This window comes from Taudactylus pleione, unplaced genomic scaffold (assembly GCF_031769625.1).
Source record: "Taudactylus pleione unplaced genomic scaffold, aTauple2 ptg000005l, whole genome shotgun sequence".
Taxonomy (NCBI): domain Eukaryota; kingdom Metazoa; phylum Chordata; class Amphibia; order Anura; family Myobatrachidae; genus Taudactylus; species Taudactylus pleione.
In genome coordinates, this window is record NW_028284408.1 from 28,622,777 (window position 1) to 28,647,659 (window position 24,883).

General features: G+C 45.3%; 1 protein-coding gene across 1 annotated transcript in view; it reads left to right on the forward strand.

Annotated features, from left to right (window-relative positions):
• The first annotated feature begins 1,776 nt into the window (after positions 1-1,776).
• RDH5 (retinol dehydrogenase 5) overlaps positions 1,777-24,883 on the forward strand; it is a 59,901-nt gene continuing 36,794 nt past the window's right edge. Inside the window, exon 1 of the mRNA XM_088480529.1 lies at positions 1,777-1,846. The gene's annotated coding sequence lies outside the window, so the exon portion shown is untranslated. The remainder of the gene's footprint in view (positions 1,847-24,883) is intronic.

The window sequence follows — 24,883 nt, forward strand, 5'->3', positions numbered from 1 at the left end:
TAACCCTAACCTCCTCCTGGCCACTCGCATAGCTGTGGGTGACAACCAACAGCTATAGCGAGCGGCCAAAATGATAGTCGCGATGGTCAAGACCATCGCGACCATCGGGCTTGCGACGAGACCCTGCGGTAGGATCTCGCTGCCGCAAGCCCAGGAGTGCTTTTGGCTCTATCAGAGCCAAAAGTGCTCCCACTGACATCACTAGTAATGTCAGTGGTGCCGGACCCAGACGGTAGGCGTTCTCATGGGAACGCCTCCGTCTGGGCAGCCACGCCCCCGGCACACTCACCAAAGGGGGCGTGCTGTCAATCGCCATCGACGGCACGCCCCCTTTGGTGCGAGACCCTTAACGACGGCTTGGCCGTCGTTATTCGGGTCTCGCGCATGTGCACGACGGAGCCGCCTCCGTCGTGTGCATGCGCACTTGGGCAACATCGACCTGCTTGCGAGCGCTCAGCGCTCGCGAGCTGGTCTGAATCAGGCCCAGAGTTCCTACTTACAGGTTGTATTCCCATTTACAGGGCAATTTTACAATGATCAGGAGCAGTGTTTCCACCTTCTGGGATTTCTTCCCTGATTGCAAGGTCATTTGATTCTGATTGTTGTTTATGAACCCTGACATTTAAGTAAACATTTTAAATGAATATTTTTGACAGTGAATTTACATGGAATTTTGACCAAGAAGAACAAGTAGAGACAAGGAAATATGGAAATGTGAAAGTGGAAACACTATTTATGTTCCTGCTCTCATCCTAACCTAACCTAATACTACTTGATCTTTCCTCCCTGTCTATCCAATCTGTGTCATATCTGTTTGTCTGCCTTTCCCCATTAGAATGTAAGCTCTCATGAGCAGGGCCCTCTTCCCTCATGTGCTTCTCCTTACTTATACTTTCATCTACTCCTTACTCCCCACAAGGGCACCTAACACTTGGTTGCTGACTCCCTGCTGCTTATTGTGAGTGTTATAATCGCTAATGCAGCAATGTGTATAAACCATGTCTTTATCCTGTATTGTATTGTACTGTAAGCCACTGGTTTCTTGTTCACTTATTTGTTTATATACGTCCATTTATTTGTTTATGCACTTTGTAATGGAGCGTACACACGGTCAGATTTGTCAGACTTGTCAGATTTGTCAGATGAACGACTGAACGATTAAACGATTTAAAAGATTTGAACGATTTTTCCAAAGTTTTGAACGATTTGAACGATTGAACGATTTTTGACTGCATTAAAATGAATGGAATCGTCCAAGTCTGACTGCAAACCCATCAGATGTCAGATATCGTTATCTGACAAACGGGAACGCGCATCGTTGATCGTCCGTCGTTCAGGCATGTCAGATATGAACGATTTTCCTTCAGATATGAACGACTGAACGATTTTTAAATCGTTATCGTTCATATCTGAAGGAAAAATCTGATCGTGTGTATGCACCATCAGATGCTGGGGAACACTTATGGCGCCATATAAATAATAATAATAATATGAGGAAAGACAACACAATACGTTTATACTGTCCACCCATTCCTTAAAACAGCAATATGTAATTTGTCTCCAGCAACAGCTATGTTAAGTGTTAATAACACAATTCCCTCCTCATCCCACTCTGTAAGTCTAGGAAAATCTCTCCTTTAAACCTGATGGACTTTGCCTACAAACAGCTCCTGTCTTCATGATTAGTTAGGCAGCTCCCAGCACAGCACAGCCCAGCACAGTACAGTACAGCACTTGGCAGAAGTAGACAGTAGAACTAATCACCAAAGCTGCTGACAGCTGTTCCCAGAGAACCCAAGACCCTGCTCCATCTACTGTGTCAGGAAAAGCCTAAGGCACTGAGAAGGTAGGAAGAGGAATGACAGAATATGTTGTGTGCATGTCATGTCACTGGCAGGTTCTACTAACGCAATATACACTGTTAATATTTAACTCACCTCACTGACAGTATTGTGTCATTTCAGTGCAGATGATAAAGATCACACATTACATATAGGAGCTTCAACAAACAGGCATCACGCTGCCTCGTATATTCAGTGAGAAGTTATATGCTGGATGTTACTGCTTTAAATTGCAATTTTTACAGCCTTTGTATATACTGTATGCATGTTTTTATATCCACAGCACTACAGGGTGGAAAAATTATTTTACTACTTTTATGTTATTTTTGGTTTTTTACCTATGAAACCCAAGTGCCATATATGTCTAATTATGCTTTTGTTACTTTGAAATCTCTGTATTCATTATTTTGCTTATCCTCCTTATTGTGGCTGCTCTCTCCATGCTATGAGGATTGATAATCCTAAAACGCCTACAGCCTGACATGAAATATTGACAAGTAATATATATAATAGTCACAGTCATGCATACAAAAATGTTGTCTCTCATTGGAACTAAAGATATTTGAGATACAGGGGGCTGTTTATGAATGGGCACCTCAGACTATAAGACCTGTGGCAATGCTGATTTGCATTTGTGGTCCTTAAACCTGTTGATACTGGGATGCACATCAGTGTGTGTAGTAAGGTTGGCGTAGTTTGAGTAAATCTTCGGTCAGTGTACTTGAATGGTCGGGGGGCGAACGTTACAGAATGGAGCATATTCTAAGGAATCTCAGCGCCTAATGACCACCTGCTGATAACCATCTAAGTACACCAGCAGCAGAATACTAAGAAGTGTTGCCAACCTCACAACCAAATAAATAAAGAAAAAAGGATTCTGCGCTGCAGTGCAAATTTAATCAAATGCATTTATTAATTTCATAAATAACCTCAATAAAATCAGCTTAGAGGCATAGCATATATACATATGCATATCTCTTAATCTTGTGTATACAATATATCTTACTAGAGGCAAAATGTACTGTATATATATATATATATATATATATATATATATATATGTATATATATATATATATATTTAAAAAAAAAATTTATTCCATAGGATGCCAAAAATAGCATATAGACACAATAATAACCTTAAAATATGCAGATTTTAAGCAACAATACGTTACATAAACAGTATAAAACCTATGTATAAGGATAATAGCAGCTTGGACCAATAAAATGTTCCTTTTACCTAAGTGATTAATCCAGTGGTTCCCAAACTTTTTAGAATCAAAGCGCCCTATAGCATCAGCACTGTTTTCATGGTACCCCTAAGCCAAAAGTTTGTTATTGAGAAATTCTGAAAAAATGTAGTAAACTAGTAAAGTGAATTATATTGTGCTTACCTGTCATCCTTAGGTTCAGTTATCTGGTGGTGGACAGGTTTGCGCTTCTGTTGTCCTCATATTTACATTACATTGACCATAAATAATTTGATTTGGTTCTGGACTACCATCCTGAGGCACCACTGCAAGTGTCCCAAGGTACCCCAGGGTGCCACGGCGCACAGTTTGGGTACCACTGGGTTAGTCCCGGAAACACCACTTGGCAACAAATCAGTTATATTGTTGTTTTTCAAGCTTTCCACATAAGCAAGTATTAGAAATAAAAAGGAGTCAATGTACTACCTCCGGGTTGTTGGCTATATTATATACTAGCTGGAGTACCTGGCGTTGCCCGGGATTTTAAGAATGTTTGTTAACACATCATCCTCCAACAAACCTCTCCTTAGGCAGGCCTCACAAAAAGTGTGACAAACTTCCCCATCAACAGTCCTAAGGTCTTTGAAGGAAATAGGACCTGTAATGGTGTAAAGCAAACCTAGTAGATAGAAGCATTCAAAATTTGTTGGATGTAGAGTGTAACCACGGCCAAGAGCTTCTGTTGCTCTGATACCAGGATGACCATCTACAGCAACTCCCTGTTTTCTGCGCATAAAAACTTTTTAGAAGCATTCCATGTGTAATATTTTGGCAGCTCACAGTACAGCAGGGTCCTTGCAAAGTCATAATTTTGATACAGTTCGAAGAAAGAAGTCAATGTTGTTACGTAATGTGGTATAGTCAGAGAGCTGAGAATGTTGGCAAAGCCTGGTAAAGCTCTCTTCGATAATAAACATTAAGATCATGACAAAACATGACAACACAAAATGCTCGCTCCGAGGCCCTACCCATATGTCGTGAGGCCCCACAATGAGCATACAGGAAAAATTGTGTTTTTTAATTAATTAAAAATGAACAGTAATTAATTTCAATTGAAATTTTTTTTAGTTGCCTCGGCCGTGTTTTAATACGCTCGTATGTAAAATTCACAATCTTGGCTTTTAAACTGTGGATTTGTATAGAAAAACAGAAGGACAGAAATAGTATAAATAGTAGAGATAAGAAAGTTCTTAAATATCACCACTGGAGGCAGCAGACAGCAGTACTGCGTGCAAGGCCCCACAATGAGCATACAGGATAAATTGTGTTTTAATTAATTAAAAATTAACAGTAATTAATTTTGATTTAAAACATTTTTAGTTGCCTCGGCCGTGTTTTAATACGCTCGTATGTAAAATTTCATGATATTGGCTTGTAAACTGGATTTGTATAGAAACACAGAAGGACAAATATTCGCTTTTATATAGTAGATTTATATCCAGATTAAAAGTGCAGTGTCCTAAGACTTCAACGGCATATAGGCTCGTCCTCCTAAGGCAGGTCAGGGTAACCTAGCACTGGATACAGTCTGACTCACCATCTGCTGATTAAAGCTGACAAGCGGGGAAAGCTGTAACCACGGTGCTGCATTCAATCCAGTCCCTCACCGGAGCACTGGCCACCGTCACTTCATCAGGTGTGCTGGTTCTTATGCCGCTGACCACTGACGGACGTTTTGGAGATAGCTGTTTCAAAGAGATGACCGCACAAAGGAGGATTTTCCAAAGAATGGAGCATATTATATGTGCTTCTTGACATTTTCTTTTTACTGATTGTAATATTTCAAAGAGCTGCAAAATGTACATATTTACTATTGCTTATGTTCCCAGTTTAAAAATAATGGTCCAAGGATCCATAAATATATCAGATATACCTAATATCTCTTCTAATTTATACTTGGTCAGCCCAGGGCTGAAATCCCCAGGGAAGAGGGGACCACTTCAAAAAATGAAGCACGATGGCACTGTCCACCTGTAAAATAAATATTAAAATACAGGACACACACATTTAAATAAATAAACACTGCCCAGCATCCCTTATTTCTAATGTATTACTTGCATCATCATGGGTTCAGGTCCTCTTCATTCCATGTACAGTAGGAATCTATGGCTCTTGGCAAAACAAGTAAAACAAGTATTTGCCGAACTTTCTCTTTGCGGGGGCGCAACTAAAGTGACATAATGGACGGGGGCAGGCTGATGTCTGAGAGTGATGCTCCCAAGCTGTTTCTCCCCCTATTTTCCAATAACAGCCTAGAATCAGAGTTTTTTGTCTGTTTTGACCCCTATACTTGTTTATGTGAAAAAATAGAGAGTCCAATTTTCTAATATTGGAATTTTGGTCAGTTTGTCATTGGTTTTCACTTTAGTAAATGGTTTATAAAACTGATGGCAAAACGACCAAAAAGACAAAATCGACCTTTAGTAAATTTATCCCTAGGCGTGAAAATAGAACTGAAATTTAATTGGTCTCATAGGAGGCTTAATTCACTATAGTTTCAGTACTATCAGAGAGACATTTTGGAAATCATGTGCTTTAACATGCAATTAAATAATTTTATTCAAAAACAAAAAGATGAACTCATTTCTTTTAAAATACATGAGGTGTAAAGGTATGTTATTATTCAGCATAGGAAAGCGGCAACTTAACATCTCCTGATCAGGCATGTGTCACCGAAAAATACAGAATAATGCAAAAGATAACAGTGGATCAAAAGTACACACACACACTTACTTAGGGACTGATAATAACAATGGACATTAATCTCTGTAGTCTTGTAATGCTAGATTACATTTTACATGCATGCCATTAAATATTTAAAGATTCTGTTTGATTTTAGATTATGTTCTTTAAATTGGGACTTCAGAAAAATTGTTTTTGTGTAACTAAGCTATAGTTTGGAATGGCTCACTCACAGATATCAGCTGTGTACATTAAATACAATAGATAGCAGCGCTGATACCATTAAAAATCAATTTAATATATACAATTTAAATAAATTGTACATAAATGTTAAAGGATGGTATCAGTGATGCTATCTATTGTATTTGTTGTTGTTTAGGAGTCTGACTACCTCCTCCCCAGCAGCTGCTTGGACAAGCTACGCATGACAGCGCCCCTTACTATAACTTTATAGTATTCTTCATCAGCTGTGTACATTGCCTGATCCCAAAAATGGATTACCATCAAAATATTCAACAGGAACTTGAGGGGAACCTTATCAGGATAAGCGTTGAATTTGCAAAGTCCCACCTAAGGATACTGTATTTAAACCTCTATACGCTCCTGCCTATACCTTCTAAATCCTGCCTATACCTTCTAAATCCTGCCTATACCTTCTAGAATTGACGCTATTTGCGTACGCAGTCATACAGTAAATAAATGCCTTCAGACTTTGAGAAATGTGTTTCCAACGCACAAAGGTTATTATTCAACATCAAAACAGTAGGTTACACGCTGTGATCTAAAGACAATTTTGCGCAAAGAAATCATACAGACCCAAGGTACAGTTATACATACGCCCGCGCACTGGGACCAGTTACCGGCATCAACAAGAAACCTCCATCAACAGCATCAGCAAGAAGACTCCAGATTGGAGTTTGTATGCACATTTATACCCTTACAGGGATAAGCAACACAATAGGCAAGTTTGGCATGGTTTCATTGGTTCCCAGTCACGGTGCTTCTGTTACAGGACAGGTTGATTCAAATAGACACAGGTCAGCCTCCGACAGCCTTTTGTCTCCTTTTTCCCGCTGCATGCAAATCTAAGCTGCTAACATTACAAAGTACATTCTCTACAGTCCATAAGTTGAGAATGCATGTTGCGATCTTCTCACCGATGACACCGGACAGCTGTTGAGACAGAGTAGATCAGTACAACACCAAACATGGTTTGCTTATCATGTACTAAACCTTAGATATCAAAATAGTCTTTATTTCACAACATTAGTAAGAAATGAATAAACCTTGGATATTACACTTTGAAGCTATGGAACCTTTTATGTGAGTGTGCAGTGTGTAAGTATGAGGGGTTTGGGAAAAGACACTAGTTATCTTGGGGCAGATGCATAAGCATGAAGCTAATAAACAGCATTCGCATGCAGGATATTATGCATTCGCTAATGTGCGTCATGTTAACAGCGCAACTGTGTATTTAATGTGTGTATAGGGTAGGGGTGTGCACCGGCCACTTTTCGTGTTTTGGTTTTGGATCTGGATCTTTCTTCGTGTTTTGGATCTGGATTGGTTTTGCCAAAACCACCCTTCCGTGTTTTGGGTTCTGGGTTTTGTGTTTTGGATCTGTATTTTTTTGAAAAAAAGCATAAAAACAGCTAAAATCACAGAATTTGTAGGTTTTTCTGCTCCTATGCTATTATTAACCTCAATAACCTTAATTTCCACTCATTTCCAGTCTATTCTGAACACCTCACACCTCACAATAGTGTTTTTATGTCCAAAAGGTTGCACCGAGGTAGCTGGATGACTATGCTAAGCGACACGAGTGGGCGGCACAAACACGTGACCCATCTAGGAGTGACACTGCAGTGGCAGACAGGATGGCAGTTAGAAAAACTAGGCCCCAAACTGTACATAATGCAAAGAAAAAAAGAGGTGCAAGATGGAATTGTCCTTGGGCCCTCCCACCCACCCTTATGTTGTATAAACAGGACATGCACACTTTAACAAATCAATCATTTCAGCGCCAGGGTCTGCCACACAACTGTGGCTGAAATGATTGGTTCGTTTGGGCCCCCACAAAACAAGCTGGCAATTAATGTGTCCCTGCACAAACTGGCTCTACGGAGGCAAGATGTCATCCTCATCCTCCTCATCCACCGATTCCTCACCCTCTTCAGTGTGTACATCCTCATCCTCACAAAGTATTAACTCGTCCCCACTTGAATCCACCACCACAGGTCCCTCTGTACGTTCTGGAGGCTGGTCTCCCTGGAAGAGCTGATAATTCATTTTGATGAACATCATCTTCTCCACATTCTGTGGAAGCAACCTCCTACGCCTTTCGCTGACAAGGTTCCCGGCTGCACTAAACACTCTTTCGGAGTACACACTGGAGGGGGGGCAACTCAGGTAAAATAGAGCCAGTTTGTACAGGGGCCTCCAAATTGCCTCTTTTTCCTGCCAGTACAGGTATGGACTGTCTGACATGCCTACTTGGATGCTGTCACCGATGTAATCCTCCACCATTCTGTCAATGGTGACAGTATCATATGCAGTGACAGTAGACATGTCAGAAATTGTTGCCAGGTCCTTCAGTCCGGACCAGATGTCCAAACTTGGTCCTGCCTGCCCTGCATCACCGCCAGCGGGTTGCTTAGGATACCTAAGTTTTTTCCTGGCAGCCCCAGTTGCGGGAGAAAATGAAGAAGGAGCCGTTGACGTGTCACGTTCCGCTTCAGCTGACAGTGTGTTCACCAGCAGGTCTTTGCACCTCTGCAGGCTTGTGTCGGCCGGAAAGAGAGACACCACATAGGCTTTAAACCTAGGATCGAGCACGGTGGCCAAAATGTAGTGGTCTGATTTCAACAGATTGACCACCCTGGAATCCTGGCAAAGCGAATGAAGGGCTTCATCCACAAGTCCCACATGCCGAGCGGAATCGCTCCGTCTTAGCTCCTCCTTCACTTTCTCCAGCTGCTTCTGCAAAAGCCTGATGAGGGGAATGACCTGACTCAAGCTGGCAGTGTCTGAACTGACTTCACGTGTGGCAAGTTCGAAGGGCTGAAGAACCTTGCACAACACGGAAATCATTCTCCACTGCGCTTGAGTCAGGTGCATACCCCCTCCTTTGCCTATGTCATAGGTGGATGTATAGGCTTGTATGGCCTTTTGCTGCTCCTCCATCCTCTGAAGCATATAGAGGGTTGAGTTCCACCGCGTCACAACCTCTTGCTTCAGGTGATGGCGGGGCAGGTTCAAGAGTGTTTGCTGGCGCTCCAGTCTTCGGCACGCAGTCGCTGAATGGCGAAAGTGGCCAGAAATTTTTCGGGCCACCCAAAGCGTCTCCTGCACGCCCCTGTCGCTTTTCAGAAAATTCTGCACCACCAAGTTTATTGTGTGAGCAAAACATGGGACGTGCTGGAATTTGCCCAGATGTAATGCCCGCACAATATTGGTGGCGTTGTCAGATATCACAAATCCCCAGGAGAGTCTAAGTGGGGTAAGCCACTGGGCGATGATTTCCCTCAGTTTCTCTAAGAGGTTGTCGGCGGTGTGCCTCTTACTGAAACCGGTGATACACAGCGTAGCCTGCCTTGTAACGAGCTGGCGTTTCTGAGATGCTGCTACTGGTGACGCTGCTGCTGTTGCTGCGTAAGGTGATACATCTACCCAGTGGGCTGTCACAGTCATATAGTCCTTAGTCTGCCCTGTTCCACTTGTCCACATGTCCGTGGTTAAGTGGACATTGTGTACAACGGCATTTTTCAGGACACTGAGGACACTTTTTCTGACGTTTCTGTACAGTCTCGGTATCGCCTGCCTAGTGAAGTGGAATCTAGACGGGATTTGGAACCAGGGACACACTACCTCCATCAATTGTCTAAATCCCACTGCACTAATGGCGGATACCGGACGCACGTCTAACACCAACATAGCAGTCAAGGCCTCAGTTATACGTTTTGCTTCAGGATGACTGCTGTCGTACTTCATCCTCCTCGCTAAGGACTGTTGGAGGGTCAATTGTTTAGTAAAAGTAGTGGTGTTCCTACTTCCTCTCTGGGATGATGAACGACTCCCAGCAGCAGCAGCAACAGCAGCAGCGGCAGCAGTAGGCGTAGCAATGCAGGATCCTCCGGAGGAATCCCGGATAGGAGAGTCAGTCATGCCAGTGATATGGCCTGCAGGACTACTTCCGATCCTGACTAAGGAGGAAATTGACGAGGAGGGAGTTGACGGTGTGGTTTGCAGGCGCTTGGATACAACAGGACAACGGGATTTAGGTGTCCCTGGACTGCTTACGGTCTGAGCCAAAGTTTCTGAACTTGACAGTAACTTTTTATGAACGCGCTGCAGGTGCCGTATAAGGGAGGATGTTCCTAGGTGGTTGACGTCCCTACCCCTACTTATTTCACCTTTACATATGGTACATATGGCAAGACAGTTGTTGTCCGGATTTGGATAGAAATATTGCCAGACCAAAGAGGTGGAATGTTTGGTCTTCTGCCCAGGCTTGACCGTGATGGGCTTTTTCATCCCACGGACAACAACTGTCTCCCCCGGAGCCTGATTTAAACAAACCACATCACCATCAGAATCCTCCTCGCCAACTTCCTCCTCAGCGCCAGCTACACCAGTATCCTCATCCTGTTGTACTTCAACAGTGACATCTTCAATTTGCATATCAGCAAGTGGACTGTGGGTGCTCCTTTCAGCACTTGCAGGGGGCGTGCAAATGGTGGAAAGAGCCACCTCTTCCCGTCCAGTGCTGGGAAGGTCAGGCATCGCAACCACCACCACACTTGGACTCTCCTTGGGGATTTGTGATATCTTCTTAGAAAGCACAGTTCTTCGCTGTGCTTTTGCCAGCTTAACTCTTTTGATTTTTTTAGTGGGAGGAGTGCTTCCATCGTCATGTGAAGCTGAACCACTAGTCATGAACATACTAGGGATCGACCTTAGCCGTTCCTTGCCACTCCGTGTCGTAAATGGCATATTGGCAAGTTTACGTTTCTCTTCAGCTGATTTAAATGTCTTTTTCAAGGTCATTTTCCTGAACTTTGCCATTTGGGATTGTATGTGCCCTCTACTATGACATTGGGCATCGGCCTTGGCAGACGACGTTGATGGCATGTTATCGTCTATGTCATGACTAGTGGCAGCAGCTTCAGCACTAGGAGGAAGTGGTTCTTGATCTTTCTCTATTTTATTTTTATCGGAGAAAGTTTGGTCCTCCATTTATGTTATATCGATTTGATATATACGTGCGGCTAAACACAGAAAATAATTTTTTTTTTGGTTTGGACTGGAGTGTACTTTGTGGGTTACAGCACCCTTTAACGGTCAAGCCAGCCGGCCCTTTACTTATGACACAGGCGCACTCTTGGCACTACTTTGTTGATGCACGTGCGGCTACTGCGCACACAATTCACAAACACAGAAAATAATTTTTTTTTGGTTTGGACTGGAGTGTACTTTGGGGGTTACAGCACCCTTTAACGGTCAAGCCAGCCGGCCCTTTACTTATGACACAGGCGCACGCTTGGCACTACTTTGTTGATGCACGTGCGGCTACTGCGCACACAATTCACAAACACAGAAAATAATTTTTTTTTGGTTTGGACTGGAGTGTACTTTCGGGGGTTACAGCACCCTTTAACGGTCAAGCCAGCCGGCCCTTTACTTATGACACAGGCGCACGCTTGGCACTACTTTGTTGATGCACGTGCGGCTACTGCGCACACAATTCACAAACACAGAAAATAATTTTTTTTTGGTTTGGACTGGAGTGTACTTTCGGGGGTTACAGCACCCTTTAACGGTCAAGCCAGCCGGCCCTTTACTTATGACACAGGCGCACGCTTGGCACTACTTTGTTGATGCACGTGCGGCTACTGCGCACACAATTCACAAACACAGAAAATAATTTTTTTTTAGGTTTGGACTGGAGTGTACTTTCGGGGGTTACAGCACCCTTAACGGTCAAGCCAGCCGGCCCTTTACTTATGACACAGGCGCACGCTTGGCACTACTTTGTTGATGCACGTGCGGCTACTGCGCACACAATTCACAAACACAGAAAATAATTTTTTTTTGGTTTGGACTGGAGTGTACTTTCGGAGGTTACAGCACCCTTTAACGGTCAAGCCAGCCGGCCCTTTACTTATGACACAGGCGCACGCTTGGCACTACTTTGTTGATGCACGTGCGGCTACTGCGCACACAATTCACAAACACAGAAAATAATTTTTTTTTAGGTTTGGACTGGAGTGTACTTTCGGGGGTTACAGCACCCTTAACGGTCAAGCCAGCCGGCCCTTTACTTATGACACAGGCGCACGCTTGGCACTACTTTGTTGATGCACGTGCGGCTACTGCGCACACAATTCACAAACACAGAAAATAATTTTTTTTTTGGTTTGGACTGGAGTGTACTTTCGGGGGTTACAGCACCCTTAACGGTCAAGCCAGCCGGCCCTTTACTTATGACACAGGCGCACGCTTGGCACTACTTTGTTGATGCACGTGCGGCTACTGCGCACACAATTCACAAACACAGAAAATAATTTTTTTTTAGGTTTGGACTGGAGTGTACTTTCAGGGGTTACAGCACCCTTAACGGTCAAGCCAGCCGGCCCTTTACTTATGACACAGGCGCACGCTTGGCACTACTTTGTTGATGCACGTGCGGCTACTGCGCACACAATTCACAAACACAGAAAATAATTTTTTTTTTGGTTTGGACTGGAGTGTACTTTCGGGGGTTACAGCACCCTTAACGGTCAAGCCAGCCGGCCCTTTACTTATGACACAGGCGCACGCTTGGCACTACTTTGTTGATGCACGTGCGGCTACTGCGCACACAATTCACAAACACAGAAAATAATTTTTTTTTAGGTTTGGACTGGAGTGTACTTTCAGGGGTTACAGCACCCTTAACGGTCAAGCCAGCCGGCCCTTTACTTATGACACAGGCGCACGCTTGGCACTACTTTGTTGATGCACGTGCGGCTACTGCGCACACAATTCACAAACACAGAAAATAATTTTTTTTTGGTTTGGACTGGAGTGTACTTTCGGGGGTTACAGCACCCTTTAACGGTCAAGCCAGCTGGCCCTTTACTTATGACACAGGCGCACGCTTGGCACTACTTTGTTGATGCACATGCGGCTACTGCGCACACAATTCACAAACACAGAAAATAATTTTTTTTTAGGTTTGGACTGGAGTGTACTTTCGGGGGTTACAGCACCCTTAACGGTCAAGCCAGCCGGCCCTTTACTTATGACACAGGCGCACGCTTGGCACTACTTTGTTGATGCACGTGCGGCTACTGCGCACACAATTCACAAACACAGAAAATAATTTTTTTTTTGGTTTGGACTGGAGTGTACTTTCGGGGGTTACAGCACCCTTAACGGTCAAGCCAGCCGGCCCTTTACTTATGACACAGGCGCACGCTTGGCACTACTTTGTTGATGCACGTGCGGCTACTGCGCACACAATTCACAAACACAGAAAATAATTTTTTTTTGGGTTTGGACTGGAGTGTACTTTCGGGGGTTACAGCACCCTTAACGGTCAAGCCAGCCGGCCCTTTACTTATGACACAGGCGCACGTTTGGCACTACTTTGTTGATGCACGTGCGGCTACTGCGCACACAATTCACAAACACAGAAAATAATTTTTTTTTTGGTTTGGACTGGAGTGTACTTTCGGGGGTTACAGCACCCTTAACGGTCAAGCCAGCCGGCCCTTTACTTATGACACAGGCGCACGTTTGGCACTACTTTGTTGATGCACGTGCGGCTACTGCGCACACAATTCACAAACACAGAAAATAATTTTTTTTTAGGTTTGGACTGGAGTGTACTTTCAGGGGTTACAGCACCCTTAACGGTCAAGCCAGCCGGCCCTTTACTTATGACACAGGCGCACGCTTGGCACTACTTTGTTGATGCACGTGCGGCTACTGCGCACACAATTCACAAACACAGAAAATAATTTTTTTTTGGTTTGGACTGGAGTGTACTTTCGGGGGTTACAGCACCCTTTAACGGTCAAGCCAGCTGGCCCTTTACTTATGACACAGGCGCACGCTTGGCACTACTTTGTTGATGCACATGCGGCTACTGCGCACACAATTCACAAACACAGAAAATAATTTTTTTTTAGGTTTGGACTGGAGTGTACTTTCGGGGGTTACAGCACCCTTAACGGTCAAGCCAGCCGGCCCTTTACTTATGACACAGGCGCACGCTTGGCACTACTTTGTTGATGCACGTGCGGCTACTGCGCACACAATTCACAAACACAGAAAATAATTTTTTTTTTGGTTTGGACTGGAGTGTACTTTCGGGGGTTACAGCACCCTTAACGGTCAAGCCAGCCGGCCCTTTACTTATGACACAGGCGCACGCTTGGCACTACTTTGTTGATGCACGTGCGGCTACTGCGCACACAATTCACAAACACAGAAAATAATTTTTTTTTGGGTTTGGACTGGAGTGTACTTTCGGGGGTTACAGCACCCTTAACGGTCAAGCCAGCCGGCCCTTTACTTATGACACAGGCGCACGTTTGGCACTACTTTGTTGATGCACGTGCGGCTACTGCGCACACAATTCACAAACACAGAAAATAATTTTTTTTTTGGTTTGGACTGGAGTGTACTTTCGGGGGTTACAGCACCCTTAACGGTCAAGCCAGCCGGCCCTTTACTTATGACACAGGCGCACGTTTGGCACTACTTTGTTGATGCACGTGCGGCTACTGCGCACACAATTCACAAACACAGAAAATAATTTTTTTTTTGGTTTGGACTGGAGTGTACTTTCGGGGGTTACAGCACCCTTAACGATCAAGCCAGCCGGCCCTTTACTTATGACACAGGCGCACGCTTGGCACTACTTTGTTGATGCACGTGCGGCTACTGCGCACACAATTCACAAACACAGAAAATAATTTTTTTTTGGTTTGGACTGGAGTGTACTTTCGGGGGTTACAGCACCCTTTAACGGTCAAGCCAGCCGGCCCTTTACTTATGACACAGGCGCACGCTTGGCACTACTTTGTTGATGCACGTGCGGCTACTGCGCACACAATTCACAAACACAGAAAATATATTATTTTTTTAGCACTTGGGGGGAGCACCCCTGATGGACAGAGCACCCCCTGGACAACACTACAGCACCCCTTTAGGACTGGGACACTGCACAGGACTTTGGAGTGGACACAGCCCCTATGGAGAACTGACTGCACAACACAGTCCAGCCAGCCCCTATGGACTTTGAAGTAGTGGACACAGCCCCTATTAACAACAGCAGCACAGCACAACACAGCCAGCCCCTATGGACTTTGAAGTAGTGGACAACAGCAGCACTACACTACACTACACTACACAGCACTAACTCCCACCCTCCCTCTTCACTGTCCACAGCCGAGTGAGAAAATGGCGCCGACGCGGGTACCTTATATAGGATCCAAAACCCGCGAGACTCGGAAGGCGGGATGATGACGTTTTGCCTCGATGTCAGATCCGAGTCAGGCGGGAAAAGTCGAGCCTGACTCGGATCGGACTCGGATCGGGGGGGCTCGGGGGGGTTCGGATTTCAGAAATCCGAACCCGCTCACCCCTAGTATAGGGTATGGTGAAATATGCGATCGCATGATGCTAATAATAGCATCACCGTATGTACTTAAGTGTGAGTTTCCCTAAAATGGCGCTGGGCGGCCATTTGCAAGATGGTGTCGTGCAGATCTCATTTTCTAAGATGGTGTCTTATGGCCATTCGCAAGATAGCGTCGTTCCAGTCTAATTTTAAACTGATTCTGTCTCAGCCAATTATCCAGCTTCAACACACCCTCACTCATTGGGTAATACTAAAATACTTTGGGCTTCATTTACAGCTGGACATAAAGATGAGCATTTATATAATGACGTCGTTATCGTTAAATCGTTTGTAAAATCTTTCATCTTTGTAAGCTGAACGATGAACGATAATCGTTCATGTGCGTTCACATTTGTAGTTTGTAGTTCATCGTCCATTCTGACTGTCCAACAAATGATTTTCGTTCAGAAAATCGTTCACGTTGTGCGGAATGAACGATAAACGATGAATGATTTCCATTCACTGTATGCATGATTAAAAAATCGTTCATCGTTTTTGAAAATCATTAATTATTATTTTAGTAACCAATGATTTTTAGTGAACGATTTTCATTCACTTTTTTAAAGGGAAAATCTGAAAGAAAATCATTCACTAAAATCGTTGGTTACTAACATCGTTTTTCATCACATTTGCAAAAATCTCAAAAAAACTTTTTACACGTTGTCATTATGGGATATTGTGTGTAGAATATTGAGGACAAAAATTAATTTATTCCATTTTGGAATAAGGCTGTGACATAACAAAATATGGAAAAAGTGAAGCGTTGTCAATACTTTCCGGATGCACTGTAGGAGATAAAGTAAATGGAGGTAAGGTACGAGCCAATCAGCTCCTAACTGTCATCTCTCAAGCTGTGTTTGAAAAATGGCAGTTAGGAACTGATTGGCTGGTACCTTATCTCCGTCCACGTTATCTCCTAACACAGCTTAGTAAATAGACCTCTAAATCTGGCGAGTATGGAGGGTGTTCCAGCACTGCAATCTGTTTCTCAGGCAAAACCTGCTTCACAGAGAGAGCTGTGTAGGCTGGTGTGCTGTCCTCATGGAGGATGAAACCATTTTTCCACAACTCTGGCCTCTTTCTCCTGATTCTTTCCCGCAAAATGCTATTACATTTTGTAGTATAGTTGATTCATCATTCGGATGCTGAGTCGACAGTCGATTTGAACAATTTTCTCGATTTTGTCCACATTTTCATTTTTAATTTTCAATATGAATAGACCCCTAAATCTTTTGTACCACTTAAACAGTTAGCATACTGAAAGATTCGCTAGGCAATTTATTTAATGTAACTAAAAATATTAAGTTAACACTTTGCTTTACTTTTGAACTAAGCATTTTTGCGACACGCTGAAAAAAACCACAACTTCTTTGAATGCTGTGTGACAGCAAACTATCCATACAAGATAGCGCTTAATCAGGGCTGCAACTAGGAGGGCTAAGGGGGCACGTGACCCGGGTGCTGGACTTGAGGGGTTGCCGGGAGGCTAGGTTGCTGCTCTTCTGGTTTTAGAACCGCATCCCGGCCTTGAGAGGCACAGAGACACCATCAGCCTAATGTGGTGCTGGACGCAAGCCAATCAGTGTGCACGGACTGGCAGCCAATCAGCACAGGCTGCCGGTCCGTGAGCTCCAATTGGTTCGCGAGCGGCACCACATTATAATAACGGCAGTACTGACAGTTCCCCAGTGTGTGGCACCCCCGTCCTGCACCTCCCCGAGCTCATCCACCGCTCGGCCCTGGCAGGTAAGAGAAGGAGAAGGGAGATGGGACCTGTCACCTTACTGTGGCTTAATGTAAAAGACAGAGCCGTAACTAGACTTTTTGGTACCCTGTGCCAGAAAGAGCATTGGCGCCCCCCTATTTTTTAAACATGGAGATAACATGACCAGAAAAGGGCCATGTCCTCATAGGGAAGGGCCAGGGAAGAAATAGGGGAGGCCAGGAGATGCTGGGGTTAAAATAAGAGGAAGCTACAAGTGAGAATGATAATAAACAGAAAACTAACAGGCCCGAACAGCACCCCCTGCCCTCGGTGCCCTGTGCCATGACACTGGTCGCACTACCCTAGTTGCGGCCCTGGTAAAAGAGGCCTTACTGTGGCATAATGTGTAAGGAGCCTTACTGTGGCATAATGTATAATGTAAAAGGGGCCTTACTGTGGCATAATGTGTAAGGGGCCTTACTGTGACATAATGTATAATGTAAAGGGGGCCTTACTGTGGAATAATGTAAAAGGGGCCTTACTGTGGCATAATGTGTAAGGGGCATTACTGTGGCATAATGTATATGGGGCATTATTGTGGCATAAATGTATAAGGGGCATTACTGAGGCATAATGTATAAGGGGCATTACTGTGACTTTAATGAATAAGGAGCATTACTGTGGCATAATGTATAAGGGGCATTACTGTGGCATAATGTGTTGTAAGGGGCATTACTTTGGCAGAATGTGTTGTAAGGGACATTGCTGTGTGGCATAATGTATTGTAAGGGCATTACTGTGGCATAATGTGTTAAAAGGGTCATTCATGTGTGGCATAATGTGTTATAAAGGGCATTACTGTGTCACAAAACCATAAACCCTTGTCCACTATGTTGTATGTTTTTGGGGGGCGTCAAATTATGGCCTTGCCCTGGGTGCCAAAAATCCTAGTTTCGGTCCTGGCTTAATTGCACAAAAATACTATATTACAAATCTGCTTGGAATGGAGTATAAAACAATTCATGCCTACATGCACTTCAACATACAAAAGGTGATTCATAAGAGCCGACTTTAAAGGCAATCCAGCAATAAACCAGTGTCTTAATACCAGTAGCAATGAATCCTCGTTAGAATAGTAATTAGCTGCTAGTGCCTGTGGTGTTCACTGAAAAAATAGGAATATGAGCATAATCTCACCGCAATATGAATGATATATATCCGCAGTGTCTCGGTGACCCTGCTGTTTCAATGACCCAACGGGGCCAGTAGTGCCATATAGGTAGAGCGACTGTGGACACTTGACACGATGTAGTAATGGCTTTCAGCAGAGAATGGTGAACTGTGGGCCTGACTCAGGTTGGTCCGCAAGGCTGTGTCCGCACGCAGCCAGCTGATGTTTGCATTCTGCGCATGTGTGCGTGCGCAAACCTTCCAATGCGATCGGGAAGAGATCGCAGTGAGCACGCAGAGTCTTCACACAGTGATTGATAGGAAGTGACCGTTTGAGGGTGGTGACGGTGTGTGGTCATTGAAACGCAGGCATGCCTGGGCGTTTAAACGTCGTTACAGGGGCATGCATAATTAAGCCCCTGCGATTGCACCCGCTGGCAGAGGTCTAGATGGAGACAGGAAGTTTAGCAGTTTCTGCGGTAGGGTCAGGTCAACCACAACTGTGCGGATGGTTCCGATGTTACTCGATGTTAACAATGTTTTCGCTGACCTGCGGATGCATGTCATGGGAAGTGGGCGGCTTATTACAGTGGTGGGCATCATGGTAAAGAGCTGCGTTTGCCGTGCGATTGCATTCATTAGCATATTTTCGCAGTGAGAGGGGTGAGTGCATGCGAACGCAGCCTTTGGAACCAACCTGAATCAGGCCCTGTGCTTCAGGGAAATTTCCTTTGTAAGCCGCAGTGGCTGGAGTTTAAACTGAAGCTCCAAGGTGCCCATGTTTGTCACAGCATTGCCCCGCTGCTGGTATACCTGGGCAGGCTTGTGCAAAACAACGGGAGCTGGGTCGCAGTAGTGTAGTGGCTAATCAATCTGTAATCAATCTGCCGCATCCATGGCAGCTTGTCCGTGCAAGAGGGGTGAAACTTGCATAATCATTTTGGGATAGTCCAAGGTTAATGTTCCCCCACTCCCTTTTAATTCACGCAATATGGTATAAGTACAGTCCGGTTATTTAATAGCCACATCTCGTATCCCATTGTTAGTATAGGGCAGAGACTGGCTCTCTGGAACATAAAAGATGGTGAAAAACTGAACTTCTTTTGCAGGGGAAGAAGCTGGAACCCGATGGTTTGCATACATCTCCAATGGTGGGGGGACTGTGCAGGGCCCATTCTAATTTACAGGCTGTGGGCGTTTAGGGACAGGGAGAGGTAATGGTGACGGCCTCCCTTCCCGTGTTTCAACAAAGACTTCCTGGTCACAGCTACGGTTACTTAGATGGACAATGGTATCGCAGATGATCCGATGCTGCGATGCTGTCAGGAGGCATATTTTCTTCTCAGACTCCTCCTTCTGCATTACCATATGTTAGCATTACTGCTAACCGCCCATCTCTGAATCAGGCCCTGTGATCCCTAATGCAAAGCAGGCAACACCTCTGTATACTGTATGTACTTTGTTCCTGATTCAGAGACGCTCGTAAGCGGCCGCTCGTTCGTTCCGAGCGATGTTTGCACAACTGCGCATGCGTACGGATCGTAATACGCATGCGCGAACCAGTCAGTGCGGCCGAAAATCGTTTGTTCGCTAAATAGCGAATGCCTGCTATTTTGAGTGACAGGAGGAGGCGTATGTGGGTGGTAACAGGGGAAGGTACTTCAAAACGGGGAGTGGAGATCCGAACGCAGGCGTGCTTAAAGGTCAAAACGGGCGTTTTATGGGTGTGCATAATTAATACAGCAGCGTCATTGACCACGTCACTGGGTTATTTTATAGCCTGAACTGCTCGCAAGATTGCGGTAGGAAAAACCAACCACAAGAATAGCGAGCAGTTCATACGCTGATCGATGTACTCAATTAATCTAATAAATAGCGGACATGACGTAGGATGCGAGCGGCCAGGGGGCGTAGTTTTAAAAAAAACGACCGCATGTTTTGTTCGCTCGTTCAGACCTAGAGGCGTGAACAGACCGCATTTGAATAGCCAAAAGTACATCTTGTTTCTTCTCTGCAGTACAAAACTAGGAGCATTCATACTCTTCATCTGCACCTAGCAATGTGCACTCTCGCTCTGCCCAACTCCTCCTATTGGCCAGGGCAAAGTTTTTCACACCTCCTATTTTACATACTTGCCTATCCTCCTGATTTGGCTGGGAGCCTCCCGAAAATTGGGTGCCGTTCCCAGCCCCCCCGGAAAGGCAGGCAAGCCTCCCGGCAGCCGCCGACCCCTCCTGTGCCCCCCGCGATTATATAAGAATCCCCACAACAGGGGGGGAGGCGGTAACATGATTCAAGTCGAATGGCGTAATTTTGGTCCCTCCCCTGCTTCACAATGCTGAGTTCCCAGCTATAATGTTAATTTGGGTGTATATAAAGTTGGGATCTGGTTAATACTGGACATCTGTCAGAATTTTGGCGCAGGCATCCTAATGGTAAGTAGAGGGGTTAGGGTTAGGCACTAGGGGGGAGGGTTAGGGTTAAGCAGTGGCAGATCCAGGGGGGCGATTTGACTGAATGCCGACGATGATACCCCGACAAGGGAGTTAAGATAGGCGTTGAAATCCTGACACCAATCTTAATCCCGACGCCGGAAAGCAGATGGACGGATTCCCGAATGAGGTAAGTCCGGGGTGCCTGTCCTCTTAGCCACAGGGGGGAGGGTTAGGGCAGTTAGTGGGGTTAGCGTTAGGTTTTGGAGGGGGTTAGGGTTAGGCACAAGTAGGGGGTGGGTTAGGGTCAGGCACCTCTGAGGGGGGGTTAGGTTTAGGTACTAAGGGTGGAGGGTTAGGCACAAAGGAGGGGGACTTCGATTCAGGAACTAACGGGGAGGGTTAGGGTGCAGGGTAGGGTGGGTTAGGCTACCAGAAGAAAGGGTTAGGGAGGAGGGTAAGTATACTTACCCGACCCCTGTCGGTATACCCACCGCCCTTCTCCCCCTAACCCTCCCTTCTTGTAGCATAACCCTAACCCTCCCCATCCTGCACCCTAACACTCCCCGTTAGTGCCTAAACCTAAGTTTCCCCCCTTTGTGCCTAAACCTAACCCCCCTTAGTGCCTAACCCTAATCCCCACCCCAGTGGTGCCTAACCTCTCCCCCAAAACCTAACGCTAACCCCGCTAAGCTACCTAAACCTAACCCTCCCACCCTGCAGCTAACACTAAGGGCTTCCCAGCTTACCTTCATCAGGCACGCGTCCTCCTGGATTCAGGCATTGGGATTAAGATAGGCGTCGGTATTTTGACGCCTATCTTAAATCCCTTGTCGGGATTCCATGGTCAGGATTGAGACCATCGGCCTCGCGGCCTCCGGTCTCATAACTACATCCCCTCATAGAAGGGTGCAATAGGCAATTCAACAGTATACTTGCATAACATTATGAATGGTGACATTCATTACTTTTCCCACTGAGACTGATGGTTACAATTGGTTACTTATGTGTGTCTATTATATATATATTTACATATATAACTGTAACATCGATTCACAGTCTTTCTCATAGTGGATTGAATTAACTTCTGAGAGTATAGTTGCTTTTACTCCTGTTAGCTTTTATATAGTCAACTAATTATATGCCTCAGCATTAGTTCAAATGTCTCTGTAAGAAAATTACCCAAAGCAGTCTCTTCACATGACTGCACTTAATGACTCCCCAGCTTTTCCCTCAGACAGTCAGCTATGGATATAATGAATTCTATCCAAGTTTAGTGTAAGTGTCTTGCACTGCTAGCCCTGTTTAGTTATCCATAATAGACCTCCCTTCTTCACCTTTCATTTAGTGCTGGCATCTGCGCTGCTGCTGAATATATTATTCTAATGACCGCTGATATGGCATTCTTGTGTACGCTGTCATTCTCCTCCACTGAAAAGAAACCTGGGCTTCCCCAAATAAGTTGGGTATGGGATCCCGGGTGTCAGGATGCCACCTGTTAGAATACCGACAGCGGCATCTCGACAGTCACAATCCCGGCACTGAGAGGTAAGTTCCCTACACCTAAACCTTACCACTACCCTAACTCTCCCTCCCTCCCTGGTGCCTGAAGCTAACTTTCCCCTCTAGTGCCTAAACCTAACCTCTCCCTCCCCGCACCCTAAACCTACAGATGTGTCTGGCTACATCTTTGCTCATAGCTTTTAAGTTGCGGCATGAGAATAGAGCGGCATGGCACAAGGTAGGTGGCAGTGAATCTTGACAACATCCACGACATGCAATACACAGCTTCACCACTGGGTGGCCTGTGCTCCACTACAGTGGTGAATAATACAGCAGTGGATGGATACAGTATGGCACTACAGAACACAATACAATAGAACAGTAAGCCCTGACAGGCTGGCCAATCACATACTGTAGAGTAATGCAGAGAAACTAGTACTGGGGTCTTGGTAGTGGTGCATAAGACCATCAATGAACTACAATGCTCAGCCCAGAAAGAGGTGTCTCTGGATTACAAACTGATTTTGCGTTTTATGCCGTACACTTGTGGCAATGTTGGCACTGCTGTGCCACAAGGAGCTTGTACACAAGTCACTACTCGACACATAGCTGTAAGTGCCAGTCTCTGCTACACTGCTGAAAGTGGTGTGCAGCGCTCACATACTGTAGTGATTTCATGTCTTAGAAACTAGTAGTGGGGTCTGAGTGAAAGAGGTGTCTCTGGATTACAAACTGACTGTGCATTTTATGCTGCACACTTGCAGCACTGTCAGTGCTGTACCTGCTGCGGCTGCTGCCGACTCTGGATGCTGTGATCTTGCAATGCTTGCAAGATCCTGCGCATGCCCAGTGGAGCCGACTTGGAGTGAGACACAGTGTATCAGGTCCCTTCCCCCAAAGCTGGAAGTCCACTCGGCATTGCGAATTCTGAGACCATCTCCTGCCCGCTCGCACTAGCTGTGGGTGGGCACCCACAGCTTAGCGAGCGGACAAGAAAAAAAAAATACTCCCTGTCCTGATTCAGAGCGTGCGCTTGCAAACAGCGAGCGGCTCTGAATCAGGCCCTATGTGCTGACTGGTTACCAGCACAGTGACATCTCTCCCCACAATCCCTGCCTCGATGCAGCCATGTCAGATGTGGATCCCCGCCACCACTCTGCCTCCTGAACAGCCGGACCTGCCCACTCTCCACTAACACAGCATCACAGCTTTGCTGATTGGCTGCAGCTCTGCCTCCTTCATCAGTGGGACACTTCCCTGTCAGCTTTCCATGTCCAGCACTCAGCTGCTGTTGCCGGGCATTTGACAGATGCTGACACCTCTCAAGCCAAGCAGGGTGAGTACCGCTGCCCACCAGTCTCTACAGTTCCGGCTGGGGCTTCCTCTCCATTTCTGCCCCCCTGCACCCGGCTGCACATTGCCATTCATCAGCTGACCGGGACTCAGGAGGGCAGGCACTGAAGGGAGGTATCTGCAGACTTACTGTCAGCTGCTGCTTACAGCACTAATATATCTCTCTTAAACGAAGACCCTCTTTCCCTGACAGGAATCAATTCACTCCCACCTTTATCACTCCTCCCATTCTTCTACAGTGCATGTGTAATGTATCCCATACACTGAGGCACATCCTCACCAAAATAGCATATAATCTTTTATGTAAATACATTAAACATATATACTTTTTATCTCAGAATATGTACATAAATTGCATATCATTGTATAGTAGGGATGTGTGCCGACCTCCGTTTTTTGGTTTTGGATCTGGATTCTTTTTGCCAAAACCTCACCTCCGTGTTTTGTTTTTCGGTTTTGGATCTGGATTTTTTCTTAAAAAATCATAAAAACAGCTAAAATCACATAAAATTGGCCTGTTTTTGTTCCTACCGTATTATTAACCTCAATAACATTTATATCCACTTGTTTCCAGTCAATTTTGGCCACTTCACAGCTCACTATATTGTTTTCATCCAGTTTAGGCCCAAAATTTGCACCAAGCTAGCTGCCTGACTAAGTTATGCTGCAGCAGTGGGCGGCACAAAAATGTGGCAGTTCAACCTCCAACATGGCACATTAGGAAATAATTGTTTTTATTATTCAAGAGAGGCCTGAGGGAGTTGGAGTATGTATGTAGTTGAAGGCAGACCGGAAGGGTTTGGTAGTAAATTTAATTTCATTTTTTTATTCCTAAGTAAATTTATGAGGGAGACGGGGAGGGGAGGAGGCATTTACAAAATGTAGGAACAAAAAACGCGTTTCTCTGGGTAACAGCACACTCCCGGTTTCCTCAGAAGGAGTCAAGGATCCACACCTGTCTGCTGCATTAAAGACTGCACCATACGGGGCTCACGCTCACCGCAGATGCCAGCTCTATTAGATACCTGTGAGCTGCTCCGTCTTCACAGCATTGCACTCAAACCTGAGACCTTGTGGGACAGTCAGTGCACACGCTCAGTGGAGCGTATACCGGATTAGAGGTACCCAGCCTTTCTACGGACTTCTCCCTCCCTTCCCCATTATGGAGAGACATTCACCCTCCTGAGCGTCGGCTGTTGCCCACCGGCGCACCTACTCCACAGCGTCCCGCAAAGGCATACACATTTGGACCTCTTGCTGACTCTATCCTCCTTCCA